General features: G+C 39.3%; 1 long non-coding RNA gene across 4 annotated transcripts; it reads left to right on the forward strand.

Moving 5' to 3' along the window:
- Window positions 1-2,246: 2,246 nt before the first annotated feature.
- On the forward strand, window positions 2,247-13,430 carry LOC311440959. 4 transcript variants are annotated; one of them, XR_014695672.1, is made up of 5 exons: window positions 2,247-3,354; window positions 6,124-6,201; window positions 7,572-8,729; window positions 11,094-11,288; window positions 13,298-13,430. It is a non-coding gene; the product is annotated as an uncharacterized lncRNA (long non-coding RNA). The 4 variants fall into 4 exon arrangements; XR_014695673.1 differs by having other exon boundaries at window positions 11,107-11,288; XR_014695674.1 differs by having other exon boundaries at window positions 11,110-11,288.
- The last annotated feature ends 2,168 nt before the right edge of the window (window positions 13,431-15,598 follow it).

Genomic DNA, 15,598 nt, shown 5'->3' on the forward strand with positions numbered 1-15,598 from the left:
ACAAGGTCCAGCTCTCTTAGGAAATAGTCTCTACAATGATTACGTGTTTTTAAAAATCAGAGCAACAGACAGATCATGCTAGCCATACTCTCTCATTTTTTACTCAGATCTTCATGTAGTAAGTCCCGCATGGCTTTCAGAGAGGCCTGTCTTGTTTAATGTGGACTTTGTTGGTCTGTAATTTATTTTACTTAATTATTTATGGCTACATTATGTATATTAGCTGCACTTGTCTAAATAACTAGGGTTGCAATGGAAGACTGTCTGTTTAGTTGATGAATTCCCATTACTTTCTGCATTTCTTAAGGTGATTTTGTGATGAGATTAGTTTGCTGTTTATTGTTCCTGCGCTTGTGTTTAGCAGCAACACTGGGACAACAATAAGATGAGGCACAGGCAGAACTTAAACAGATGAACACGTAACAATGGTTCCATTTTGCACTTGGGAATGCTTTGGGATAGGGAGATTTTATAGAACTGAATGAATGAAAGAATACTCCAAGCTAATTTTTTATTAAAAAGCACATTTAAATCAAGAGCTCTTTTTATCCCTTACTGTGACGAATTTGAGACCATTACCATATTTTATTTTTCACTCATTAAAATGAGACAATTTATAACATAGTAAGTGGAAACGTACCTGGAAAAGAGAAATAGACTGGAGGATTTTTCCTGTTTCTTACTACTTGCTAACAACTCTCAACCACAGCAAGCAGCTAGCAGACCAAGTACAGGTTAACCATTTTAATATTTATTGATTGGGAAAATACCCTGAGCACAATTTTAGTATGGTTTCCTTGGACGTAAGGGCATAAATGGCTCTATAAAATGTAAATACATTCTTAATTACCTCAAGTGCCCCTTCTGCCCAAGTGGCTCTTTTACATGAAACACATCTTGCTAGTAATGAGCACAAATATTGCTAATGGACTGTGAAGGGTATATTGTTTCTCCTCTCCTCCCCTTCCCTTCCCCCCCTCCCCTTCCCCCCCCCTCCTCCCCTCCCCTCCCATACCACATTGGCAATGTGCAGAGTTCACTCATCCTTTAGGAAAGTTCTCAGAGCTTTTTCCCTGTAAGGGAGCTCGTCCAAAATGAGGATCATCATAATCTTATTCCTGACTGTTCCTGTATTTCTTGCAGTCTGCCTTGAGTCCCTAACATAAGTAAAAGGAGACAAAGGTACTTCCAAATGTGTTACAGCTTTCATTTTTTTCCCAAAGGAAATATTCATCCAGAAGTTCCTTTCTTTTTTCCACTCCCAATTTTTGTCTCAGGAGCAAGGTTCATTCCTGCTCCTCAGCCTCTGTCAGGAATACCATTTCATGCTTCTGCATGAAGACCTAAGCTTGTTCATTCCATTCTTATCCTTTAAGGTGGATGTTGCATCTTGCAGATCTCTAGCAGGAGAAGCCCAAATTCTGAGATGCTAGAGAGGTAATTGCTGGATTTGGAATAGGGACCAAATGAGGACCCTGGTGTGGAGATCACCATGAAAGGAGCTGTAAGGTGCACGAAATTGGCACTTCCTTGCCCTAGGCATCCTCCTGGGTAGACCTACTACCTCATCCTTACCCACTGGTCTCTCAAGCTCCAGGGCCTCAAACCTATTGTGTAAGGGCACCTGGGAAGGTGGGGCCGGTAGGGGGCGTTGCCTGCGAGGTCGAGTAGGAAGCTGTCTCCGTTCTTCCTCAACTCCCAGGTCTCCTCCCTCTGCCCGACTGCGACAGGGCAGAGGGTCCACCCCCATTTGGGGTGTCTCAGCCCGGTACCTCTCCTTCAGGCCTGGCGGGGAGTTGCTCCACCAGTCTATCTCTCACTCACACTCCCTGATGGCCCTCAACCTCTCCACCTCCTCCTTGAGCTCCGCCACCAGGCCGACCAGGTCATCCACCTGCTCACACCTCATACACACGGCTCAGACACTCCCTGCATCCAGAGACCTGAACTGCCGCATTTTTTCAGGCATTCATTCTGGGTTATCACAGACTTTCTAGAAGGAGCTTTCTGCCTAGCGCAGACCACTGCGGTTTAGCTTCAGACAGGCAGCTGATAGACGAGGTGTTCTCCTGAGCAGGGAGGGACGCTCCGCCCCGCCTCAGCGCGCCCTACCCGCGCGAACTGCCTGCCCTGATCGCTCACGCTCCCTAGGGGCTGCTTTTGAACGTCAGGGTAGAGGGAGCGCTGCTGGCTCCGCCTACGCCTCGTCAGCGTTCCTCGCGAGGGCAGCCGGGTTCCGGCGGTACCCTCGGCTGGTTCAAGTGGCCTCAATGCTGGAAAAAAGCCCTACCTGTCCCGATCCCCCACTCTGCTGCAGAACGTGTCTGCCCCGGAGCCGATTGCCTCGGCAAGGGTGTGACTAGGTCACACTGCAGCAGCAGCCACAGCACTGAATGTGGATCTATGACTGTGACAGTAGAGAAGGGTCCAGGAAAAGAGAAAAGGGACCTGGGGAGGGAAAAACAGATCCAGATGTGGGACAGAAGGGCAACTGGTCTTAGAGAACTTGCCAAGTCCTTTGCTGCAGACTGCATATCCCACGTATTGGATATCCAGTGCTGGGGAATATAAAGTGTTTCAGAGGAAGCAGATTTGCTCTTTCTGCTCCTGTGCTATAAGTAGATATGTATTTTGTTTACTCTTCCCTCTTCTTCCCCTCTGTGCAGATATATAAACTTGGTAGCAGGAAGTTCGTCATGCTCCATAAAATTAGCACATCTGTAATGTATATGCCTTTTAACTTCCAGTTACATTTCAATAACGGAAGAGCTAAGGGTCATAGCAAATCATTTATGGTACCAGAAAGCTGTGGGAGAAGGTTGCTTGCTTTCTAATCTGGTATGACCCAAAGAAGTGAGAGAAATAACTCAGGGCTAGGTTGTTTCCTCTGGAGTGTTTCATACTGGAGCGGCCCACAGCAGTAAGTGCTTAAGTGGCAAAAGGGAATAGACGAAGAGTATATAACCAGAGATGGTATCTTTTCTAATAGCATTTCTAAGAATTAAAGAATATGATAGAAAATAGGATAACTTAACCACAGTGAGCCAGAAAAGGAGCTTTCTCATTAGGGGACAGACTAATGAAAGGCAAAAATTATCAGCCATAAATTTTACTTAGGAATGATTTTTTTCTCAAACTTTATTTTTCTGGGAGACTGAACAGTCTCCTCAATGTTTCCCATAAGCTCAGAAACAGCCACTTTGTCACATTTGCCATAGATATATACTACCCTGAGTTAAACATATATATATATACACACCATGTAATGCACAGCCAGCAAAAACATATGGGGCAATTATCTCCCCTTGGATTATGAATCTTGAGAAAGCAGAAAACACTTCTTCAGCACTCTCTGTAAGTGTAGATTTTATGCAAAATACCTGAAGGAACATTTGTGTCATTACATAAATTCATTTTTCTAAACACAGTGAAATTTCTATAACTATTTTGGAAACGTGCATTAGCACATAGAATTGTTGTAGTAGGAAAATTTGATCTGTTGATTTTACTTCCATGGTGGAATCTTTACAGTCTATATGATTTCCACTCCACTTCACTGATGGTGGAAAAGCTTTTTTTCATGGTTTATTTAACAGACAGTCATTTTGATTAGCAAGATGAGTAATACTTTATAGCTGTTTCCAACTACTGCATCTGTTCTATCAGTGGATTCAAATATTCGAGGCTATATTGACAGAAATGTGAAATGCAAGAGAAACGGGTACAAGAAGGGACACACAGACACACATGCATGCTTCAAGAATCTAGTCATGTTAAGAGAAATCAAACACCATGTTAGTCTTAAATCTGTGCCACCAACTCAGGGCACAGATTTGCTAAACTTGAAAAGCAGAATCCTGTTCACAAGGGGTGAGGTTTAGCAGAAGTTCTGTCTCAGACAGGTTGGTTTGAAACCTATGTGCTAATTCTGCTCCATGAAAATATAGTAAAAGTTTTGCCATTGACTCCAAAGGAGATCAAAACTGGACACCGCACGTATTGGGGGGGGGGATGGATGGAGTTTAGATTCCCCACTAAAATTGGGTTGGGATGACTCTTCTGTGTTATTGAGTACACATACTGTCTCCATCTTTGGATATAGTAATAATATTTTTGCCTCAGCTTTGCTTTTAGAAAGATTTATGTTTACATTGCTTTCTGTGGGTTTGTATTGTGTTGGAGTCCTGACACTCATCAGTGAAATTTATGTGATGCATTAGCTTGTCCATTTCTTTAGGTTAGACAGAAATGAACTCGGCAGATTTTGATGTCTGTACATGAGACATCTTAATACTGTGTTTATTTCACCCATCACAGAGTTCAGAAAATAAGTTCATTCTTATAGCAATGATTAACAGCAATCACTTTAATCACTTTTATAGAATACTCTTCCAATGTCTGAAGCAATATGTACAAGTTATACAGGTATGAGTCTTCATTGTTTACAATGCATAAAACTGTAGAAGAGCAGTCATTATAGTTCTCCTGAATACTTTGTGAAATTATTAGTGTATCAGGATGTTGTGTCACCATCTCTCTGCATATTTACAAATGACGGAGGAAACTCCGTTCTCATCACAGAATGAGGCTCAAAGTCATCTGAAGAGCGACTAATACACTAATCCTTCCTACTTCCCCCAAATTGGATGAACTCTACTTGTGCATTCATGCCTTTTCAATCTGTAGTTGCTTGAGTATTTTGGAAGCCACATAAATAAGAACAAACAGAAAAAAATGTGGTGATTCATGATTATAAAATTAAAAATAGAATTACTGTCTGGGAGATTCAGACTTCCTAATTAAAAGAATTGAGAAGACAGGACTAAATTATGAGATTTTATTTAGAGTAGATTGCAATGTGACAAACTGTTCTAAAAATATGTCTGAAAATAAAAACTTTTTGCAAATATATATAGAGATCACTATATCAGCAAAATTTAGATTCAGGTACATTCACAATCACAAACAGCAGCACCTACACTGTACTGTTAAAGAGTCTTTTTCCAGCTCAGCTTGATGGGCATGTTGATGCAAGTTTGATAAAGAAAATATAATTTATCTTTGCCAGTGATGGAGATTTTAACACTTGCTTGAAATAACTGATAACCTGGCACAGGAGAGTTAAGGGATCACTGTACAGAATTTCATTTGGCTAATAACAAAAGCTGTTTAAAAATGCTATGAGCACTGTTTTTTGGAATATATAAAGAAGCATTATTCTGTTGATTTTTGCAGCAACTATAATTTTTTTTTTTCACTTATATTGTACTATTTTCTCAACAAATAAAAACAGGAATGCATTTGCTGCTCTTGATTCATTAGGCAAGAAAATAAAGGGCTTAAGGAATTAGTCCATAAGAAGCCACATTCATAGTATTGCATCTAACATGTAGGATCTTACAAATAAAAAATCATCTACAGTGTTCCCATAGAAGTCCTGTGTTTGGAAACACTGTTGACTACTCGAAGGTGAGATATCACAGATTTTTTACTAGATCATCTTGATTGTTTTACTGATGGATTGACATGTGTGTATACAATACAATCATTCAGGTTGAAAGAGATCCTGAGAGGTCCAACCTCTTCCTCCTCCTCCTTCTCCTCAACACTGAATTAAGATTAGACTTTGGACTTTGTACAAGCTCTGGACTTCGTACAGTTGGGTCTTGAAAACCTCCAAGGTTGGAGATTCCACAATCTCATAGACTCCTTGCTTCAATGCTATCTGTATAATGAAGAAATCTGCCTTTACATGAAGCCACCACTTGTACCACCTTCACTACCTTCTGTTTTTAGATATATAAATTATATCTAAAAACAATTAAAGAAAATTTAAAAGTCTATAGAATGTTACTAACTTTCATCTGTCCCATTCCAACCAATGAGTCTTGCCTTCAAGTAACAAGAAAGGATAAAATATGTATTGTGACTGAGCCTGAGGCTAGTGTGACTAAAAGGTTGCCTTGCTGCTTTTATGAAAGAAGTTATTATTTTCAATTAAAACAACAAACAAACAAACATAAAACTAAAAAAAAAAAAAAAAAAGCTTCAGCAAAAATGACCAGATAATTAATTTATCCTTCAGATATCCTAATTCATTATCCTTATTATATTCACTTACAGGTTGGATGAAGGCTGTGAGGAGGATCTGTATATATCTGAGAAGGCCATAACTGAGATAATCAGAAATCTCCCATGGATGTAAGTCCAAGGATGTCTAGATAGAATCCAGGGTTATACTGTATCTTTCGTGGCCCTCAGCACAGTTTTTACTTCTCTTTCTTGCCAATTTGTGATGCTGCAGGGATGTACACTGCCCTTTACCTGTTATCTCATGTTACATGCTACCCTGCTTAGAAGCAAATCTCACATAGCAGCACCCTCCAGCATGTTTTCCTGTGCAACCTCTAGAATTTTAGTTGCCTTTGCAGTGCGGGGAGCAAATAGAAAGGAAAACTTGGAAGTTCCTAGGATGGCACAATTGTTTCCTGTTGCAGAGATGAAATAGGATGTTCAAGCTCTTTGATCTCAGGCTGGGATCTATAAGGTTCAATAGGAATGCCAGGGATGTCCCATCAGAGCAGTACACAAGCAGCCACATGGAACATGGTAAGGGCTTCTTGCCACGTATGTGGCCACCTCAGCTGAGCCAGTGTCCTTGAATGAATTGTACCTTTTGCCTGTCAAGACTCAAACGAGATCATAGGCTGACACTAAGACATGTCACTAGTCATTTCCACTGGTGGTACATAATTCTGTTGCAAGTACTAACTACCCCCGTGGTTTTGGCTGCCCAAACAATGGACACAGGGCACAACAATGCATTCAAGGGGGGAACAGACTTTGTGCAGGATGAAATTCTCCTACCCAGGGTTAAGAAGCAACATATCTTTTTTTCATCTAGATTTTCTCTCTGCTTTCTGCTTTGATTTTTATTTTTGTGCCTGCTGTTCTTGTAGGTTTGGATGTCTGTGAAATAATATTTCAGCCAGTTTGGGGAGCTGTAAATGTTGGCTAATTAGTTTGTAGTCTGTGCTCAGAAAATAAAGTTTTGTCAGTGTCAGGCAGTGAGGCGATGTGGGGATTTTTGTTTGTTTTATCATTTTGGAGATAGAGAAGTAATAGCTAACTGCTCTGCTAGACAGCTTTTGTGCTGTGTTGTTGAACAACTACAAAGGCTCACTTTATGAATAGAAGACACTAGATTATGGTTGAAACTGAAACACATCAGGAATCATTAGGTTTTGTTATATAAATATTAGATAGGATTTTTATAAAAATAACCAAACCAGTCACATCTTAAATGCTTAAAATGGGACATGAGATTTCAAAGTGCTGGATGTTGATTAAAAAAAGAAAGGGGAAAACATTTTTACACTGAGAAATGGCTTGTACACCCTCTCCAACATTAATTATCGATCTTATATGCAAGGCAGATTAATATTTATTTATGAGTGGGGTCTTTCTGTATTGTGCAACTACTTAGTGCCGTTTTGAGGTCATTTTTATAGTTCAGTATTTTCCATTCTGTCACATATTCATCCTTTGTTTTTTCTTTCTTACCAATACAGAAGTGAACACTTCTGAGCTGCATACCACAGGGGACATACAGTTCCAAAAAGGGCAGAGACAGATGGAAAAGTGGAGTTTCAACCTTTACAGATAAGAATGTGTATCCATTTAATAACAATAATAATAACAAACTAAAATATTTTCAGAAAATTGAAGCCTCAACAACAGCTCACAGGAGTTGTGGAGCAGCAGATAATTATTCTATGACCATCAACAAAAGTAATGGCCCAAGAACCAATGCTGCCACTTGATAGCTACATATGCACAAAAGGCCAGTGCAAAGCTTAGTCTTCTTTGACTTGCTTCTTTACAATAAAAGAAATTACTGCTTAAAGGTAAAAAAAATGTGAATTTGAATGAAAATGAGAAAACACTATAAGAGGAAAAGAAAGGAAAAAGAAAGGCTGCGGAGATTAGGAAAGATAACAATACCTCTTCTACCACTAAGTTGTTTGGACAAATAAAATTGGCATTTCTACTCTCCCACTTGTCTATTTGCATTTCTCCCCTCCCTTCGTACAGTAAATATATACTTGAAGAAAGATGCTCTAATTTTGGTGTTTATTCGCTGCTCATTCTGAGTACAGTCTCTGTGGTGAGGTTATATTGTACTTGCTTGTAACAATTAAAATAATATTGCTTTGAACTGAATTTGCTAAGCTCAGAACCTGGGAAAAAGTGCAAGTGGATTTAAGGAGTCACTTTTCTGTTTCCTGGCCTCTTCACTGTTGCACCCCCTGCTTCTCCATTCTTAGTGGCATTAGGACTCACCCAGCCTCAGAAACATCCTCTGAGAGGTTGCAGACTATGGTGATTTTCCCACTGCTGTTTTTTTGTTTTGTTTTGTTTTGTTTTCAGACCAGTGGCCCTCCAGACACATTGCCCTGCTTCCAGAAGATGCAAAATGCTTCAATCTGTCAGCCTGAAGAACAAGAGCCAACCCAGTGTTTGCTGGAGCTTTATTGTGTTATGAGAATTGTCAGAGCAAGCTTGCTGGTTGCTGTTGTTTCTAGAGAGAGCTGTGAAGATGCCAGGGCTTGTGGGAGAATCTGCCCTTACCTGGCCTGAACTCTAAGGCTAAATCTTCAGTGAACTGCTACAAATTCACCCACAAAAGATGGAGCACTTCTGGTTTCACGTGTGAGCACAGCCTTTGCGTGAGTATTGGTGCACACATGCCAGGGCACAGTGGGTCCAAAAAGTCTTGTGGGAGCAACTGGAGTTTTTTGTAAGTAGAGGCATCTTTATGTGAACTGCTACAATGTCTTGTCCTTGAGTCCAGGTCAGCTAATTTGGATTTCCTTGGGAATATATGTCTTGAGAATATGGTAGAAAAGATCTATCCAGAACCGTTTCTTGTCCATCAAACCAAAGGCATGGCTGTATTTTTCTCTCTCTTAAAGTTTCCCATCTCTCAGTATGTTGTTCACTTAGAGTCTGCTAGTAGGTCTCCATTCTCTCACTCTGGCCTTTCCAGCAGGATCCCTCAAATCTTATCACCCGGGAAATGCCCTTCCTTCCAGAATTCTCAGCTTGCTCTTTTGTTTTGACACACTTCACCTGAACTCTGCTTATTAATGTAAAAATAAAAAAGACGTAATTTGCATTATATACTCACAGGAAGACCAGCAAATTCTATTAAAAATAAATAAATAAATAAATAAATAAACAAATTTGGAAAAAAAGACATGGGAAACAAAGAAAAGAATTGAAATGAGGTGCTTAAAAGGTTTGTGAAAGTGTGAAAAGACTTTCTTTGGCTGTCCAATATTTGTCATTCATATAATCAATTAATTTACTTCTCACAGCCAAAACACTGCCATTGAAAAGGCTTACTCAGATGCTTTACCCTGTTCATATTGATTCATTTTCAGTGAAAATATCAATATCTTTGTATAGATCTGGACCTTAAAGTTACTTAATTATTGATTGAGAAACAGTTGCTCAGACTGAGCAGGCAGATTTCTGCTATGTTCAACAATAATAAGAAACTAAGCTTTTGCATGGCTAGGCATTGTTTAGGACCATTATTATTTAGTGTATAAACCTCACCTTGTCAGAGGTGAGCAGAAGTGTACCAGAATGACTTTTCTGTGACCTAGTGTGGTCAACACTCCCCATTTCATTCATCAACTACTGAAAACTAAATTAGAGAACTGTGTACCCTTTTCAGTAATTGTTTCTTATTGTCACTCTGAAGACAGAATGAACTTTCCTGGTGAAAACACTAATAGTAAATAATACATTTAAATCATGTTGCTTTTCTGGCAACCTCCAAGTATATTTTTGAAAGCCTAAGGACTATTATATGTTGAGACAATTGATTTAAATATTTGGTGTTTTTGGTGACCTGTGAGTTCTGCTGAAACTACTGATAGTGAAATTTTTGTAATCAGGAATCTGAGATGAACAAGGTAGAAGTTTTATCTAATTCTGTATCTAATTTATTCCTCCTTTGTAAAGTTTTTGTAAGAAAATTTGGTGCTTTGACATTATCCAGGAAAGAAAAAGAAAAAAAAAATGTAATGGCTATGACTGTAAGTAAGTGTGGAGCACAAAGCAAGATTTCCTTGGGGAAAGAAAAAAACTTGCTACTGTGAATATAAATAACGTTATTCTGTGTAGCTCCTGAACAAAGGTATATCAGAATAACTAGATATAACCTAACTTACCCAGTATCTCTGTAGGGCTTTTTACACCTTAGCCTCTTGCACTGCACGGTCATGGGCTGAATGGCTGTTTGCAGACCCTGTGTGTGACAGCCAGCACTGGCTCAAGGCTCCTCAGCAAAGCTGGCAAACCTGAGTCTTGTCATCCCAAGAATGAGGTGCTGGGGATGAGGCTGAAGCCCAGCCCTGCCTGCATCCTGTTGGAAGGGGAAGAAGGGGAAGAAGGAACAAAGCTGAGTTCTGCCCTACAGCTGTATCTATCTCCTACATGACTCAGTCAAATCTTTTCTTTGCTTGCAACACCAGCACAATCCTGTATATCTAAGGGTCTGATGTAGAGCCATCAACTAGTGGCATGGAACAGTTTTACTTCGGCACTACAGCTTTGCCAGTGTGGTGCCACAGGTAGCTGCTCTTTCTGTCCATGCCTAGAGGTGAGTGTGTGGCCAAAGCTTTAGAAATATAGAAGCAATCATCCTATATCAGCCATGTCTTGTTTCTGACCTGGGGCAAGAGCAGATGTTTCAAAAGAAGTAAGAGATGATAGCATGAATAATACACATTAGTCTGCTTATCGTGACTAGTGTGGGAAATAGAAATCTGCAATTTGCAGAAAAAATGACAGTTCTGGAATGCTTCCCCCTGCTGAGAAGATTTCAATGTAATTGGTATGAATGACTCTCTGGTTTGTTTTTCTTTTTTTTTTTTTTTTCCCACATAATTTAGAAAAGACAATCATTCATTTACTCAAAAATACACAAATGCGGTTGAGAGTAGTGATACCACAATTACCAAATATTTTTTATTTTACTATTTTTGACATCAGTCAGACTTTACTATTTGTCTGTCAAGGTTTCATTTTCAGTAGTTCTCTAGGTGGGATGGACCAACCGTTTGAAAATGCTTAAAGCTTAACAAGACTTCACAACAGAAGGTGAAGGATACTGAATCAGGAGAAAGAGCAATGGAAAGTCAGACTGGAAGAATGAACTGGATGACTGGAAGTTTGAACTGGATTTCACTTCCATTGGTAATGACAACATCAAGGTCAGTGTATGTCTGTCAAGATCCTGAGTCAGTTGGAGAGCCTAGTCACTGGGAAGTAAAGGCAGTATTGGGCTCATGTGTGCTCGTGTGTTTGAGATCTTTGATGCTGTGAGATTAAACTGGGTGATAAATTGAAGGTCCTTGGTCTCATGTCTAACCAAGAGCTGTCCAGTGTACAATTGTGTCAGATGAAGTCCTGAGCAGATGTTTCCAGAAGGAAAAATCACCAACAATGGTATGACTTAGTCATACCATTAGTGATGGTTGATAGTCGGCTGAATATGAGCCAGCAGTGTGCTCAGGTGGCCAAGAAGGCCAACGGCATCCTGGCTTGTATCAGGAACAGTGACCAGCAGGGCTAGGGAGGTGATTGTCCCCCTGTACTCAGCTCTGGTGAGGCCGCACCTCGAGTACTGTGTTCAGTTTTGGGCCCCTCGCTACAAGAAGGACATCGAGGTGCTTGAGCGGTTGCAGAGAAGGGCGACGAAGCTGGTGAGGGGCCTGGAGAACAAGTCTTACGAGGAGCGGCTGATGGAGCTGCGGTTGTTCAGCCTGGAGAAGAGGAGGCTCAGGGGCGACCTTATCACTCTTTATAAGTACATTAAAGGAGGCTGTAGTGAGGTGGGGGTTGGTCTGTTCTCCCACGTGCCTGGTGACAGGACGAGGGGGAATGGGCTTAAGTTGAGCCAGGGGAGTTTTAGGTTAGATGTTAGGAAGAACTTCTTTACTGAAAGGGTTGTGAGGCATTGGAACAGGCTGCCCAGGGAAGTGGTGGAGTCACCATCCCTGGAAGTCTTCAAAAGACGTTTAGATGTAGAGCTTAGGGATATGGTTTAGTGGGGACTGCTAGCGTTAGGTCAGAGGTTGGACTCGATGATCTTGAGGTCTCTTCCAACCTAGAAATTCTTTGTGATTCTGTGTGATTCTGTGTGACTTTTCCTGGATGTTTTACAGTTTTAAAGATTTGGTGCTAGCACATCCAGAGACATGACAATACGAATTTAACTAAGAAAGATGTAGTCCATGTAATAATGTTTAAAATAATTTGTTTGCACTGCAGAGAATAATACAGTACTGATGATAATAACTTATCAAAAGGAGAAAAGTATGATGAGAACAGGATATATTTAATCCGATTTTGTATATTCTACATCTTTTTTGTGAAAAACAGAACATCTTAAATGGAAATGTTGCAGAGTTCAGAGGTTTACTGTGTTCATAGGGCCTGATTTTGCATGAAGTTTTGAAATTTGCTGGCACTAATCAAGAATAAATTCAACTGTGATAAACTAAAGGCATCTATTTAAAACTGGCATGTGAGCAGAGTCAGGCTACGTTGCTCTATACTGCTGGTCAGCCAAGAGCATAGTAGATCATCCCCTTTAGTATATAAGGAATGATAATTGGACTACATTAAGAATGACTGCTTAGGACATACCCAGTATATGTGAGCCTATTTGCAGTATAATATCTTCCAGGCAAATCCTCCATTACAAAGGCCACAATGAGAAACAGAGATTAAATTTGTGCTTTAATATGTTTTGGTTTTGTAATGTCAATTTTCTATTGATTTTATTTATGTGTCATTGAATTCTGAGATGCAAATTGCTGTTTGTTCTCTGTGTGTGTGAAGGGCACAAAACATTCTTTTAGCACAATCATATTCTTTCCTGACACTATTCTCCATATACATTTTTGATTGCACATCTCTTCCTGTGAAGTTTTTATGCAGAATTGTATATTACTCTGGCTATCCCATGTTCAGCAAAAGCATTACAAATATATGGCCTATGCATTGGCAACTACTCACGTTTTAATGAAGACCATGCATTTTATTTTATCCTATGCCATGCATCAAAGAGGAAGTCTCCATGAGCATGTTGAGCACAGGAAGTAATTGGTTTTAGAGAGCAGTGTGAGGAAACTGCTTCAGAAAAATCTTGACAGATTGCATTCCTGGGGCTCCCATTCCAGATGTCCTAAAAGCTCTTGATTTCATCTTCTTTCAGTGTCTCTGGAGAGTCTTCTTCATGAGCTTAAAACCAGCTCAGAGTTTCCTTCTTGTGTAAGATCAATGTGCCCTTGCGACTCCCTGGGTTACCTGAAGAACAAATCACCTAGGAAAATCTATCTTGGGAAATCTTAGTTATGTTAGATGTTATTGTTTTGGATTTTTTTTTAAGATCATTATTAAATCTTTGAAGTCCTATAGCTGAACTGAATTAAATAGCACAACTTTCTGACTTCAGTAGAGAGAGCCTGATTTACACCAGCTGCGGATCTGATTGTCGCTTTTGAGCTATCATAATTGCTTAACTGAAACAGCCAACGTAATCAGTGCAAACAAATACAACTGATGGAAAAAGATTCAGTATTTGTCAATACCAACTACACTATGGAGAACCTAATCAATGAATTAGTCTATCAATTAATTAGTCTAGGCAGAAAATGACTCCCTGTACCATTAGTCCATGAAAAGATCAATAAAGTCAAATGTCTAGTTTAATGTTTCTCACGTAATGATTCTATTATGGGAAGAAGAGTAAAAACAATATTTATACAGTTTCAATTGCAAATTTCAAGTGTTTGTTTTACAGAAAGATAGATAGGTAATTGTTATAAAGACAAGAAACACAATTTTCAGGATTCTAATGATGTAAAGTTATTTGTCTCACTGTCTACTTATGCTTCAACTTCACAAGACTGATATTCCTACAAGGAAATAACAGCACAGTGTAATGATTCATGTATGCTGAGCCACCATTTTGTCAGTCCTTCTACATGGGAAACTTTGGCAAGAACATCTGGCTTTTAGGCCAATTGCTCTTCATTTTGGCAGAGGCTAGACTGAGTCACTTCTCTGTGATGACTTTGGCAGTTCACAGCTGTTGTTGTGTCAGCATCAGAAACACACTGGGTGAAAAAGTGAGAACTCAACCTTTTTCTGTTTTAATTGGCTGTAGTCTTATTATTTCTGCTAAGTGTGGCCTGGTCACTCACACTTTGAATTTTGCATATTTATAATTGACTCTGCAGTAACAGTAAGCAAATACATCTTCTGCTACAATATGGTAAAATCCCTAATTATGAAGCATTTTAAGTCTGGTTGTTTGCCCTATAGTGTGAAAGAGAAGTAGGCATTCTTGCATTCATGCACACACACTTTCGGTGGTAATGAATTTTAAAGTGCGCATTTCACTTTGGGAAAAAAAAAAAAAAAAAAAAAAAAGACTTTTGAGTATCACCTATATAAAATTCAAGAAGTGAAAATAATGTGGAAACTGAAGTGACTGGCAATTAGTCAGACTTGGAGGCTGATGAAAGCAGATTTTGCAAATGAAGACAATGAAAAAAAAATCCAGATTACACAAAAATTAGATTTTACTGAATGGTACCTCAAAGAAAAAAATGTTGCAGTAATCCTGCAATAATTTGCTGTAATGAATACCGAACATACAGAAAATATAAAAATAAGGGTATCTTCAGGCAGTGAATTATTACTGCTTTGAGAAGATCTAGGCTTTTGTGAACATATAGGTTACTTTTAATGTTGGGTGTAACCTTTTTACATTTTTCAGTCTGTTTCCAGATTACAATACTATCTTTAAAAGCCCAGCCTTTTGCAAAACAATAATGTGTTACTTCATGTTTCATATTCCAGTATCATTTTTTTTTATTAAAAATTGATTAAATTTTAAGTAACTAGTGATGATATGTTCAATAAGAGCTAGCTAGATGAAAAATTAATGTCTGCAGTCCTTCTGTTTTGCAGGGATTAACTGAACTAGCCAGAATAAAATTTAAATGTGCCTGTTCTTCTCAGGTTCAGCATATCCTACCTAAAGCTGTACTATGTACATGCTTTAAGGTATCAAAAATAAAGTAATGGCTCACTATGTTGTAGAGAATGCTCACTTCCAAGCCATTGCACAGGGAGACATAGGAGATACATATATGTCCACATCCCTTTCTTCTCCTCCAGAATGCCTCAGTCTGAAGCAGAGGATCCCATCTGTATTGCCACTGTGCTAACATCATGGTTGTGTTACCTCTTTGCAGGATGTGTCTGCAGCCTGCAGAACAGCCTCCCAGCAGCTGGAAAAAATTAGTGATAGAGTGAGTAGACATTTAACTGACTTTTCATATGTACAAACATTCTGGGACAGAGGAGGTAGAGATGACATGGACAATCCTTTCTTTCAAATTTCACAATATAATGTTAATGCCATATTCCTAGAATACAACTTTGTCTCAAGGGTTGGCTGATTTAGAATATGGCAATAATCTCCTACTTACCTGGGCTACTTCCC

This window comes from Aythya ferina (genome assembly GCF_964211825.1).
Source record: "Aythya ferina genome assembly, chromosome: 8".
In the NCBI taxonomy this organism is placed as follows: domain Eukaryota; kingdom Metazoa; phylum Chordata; class Aves; order Anseriformes; family Anatidae; genus Aythya; species Aythya ferina.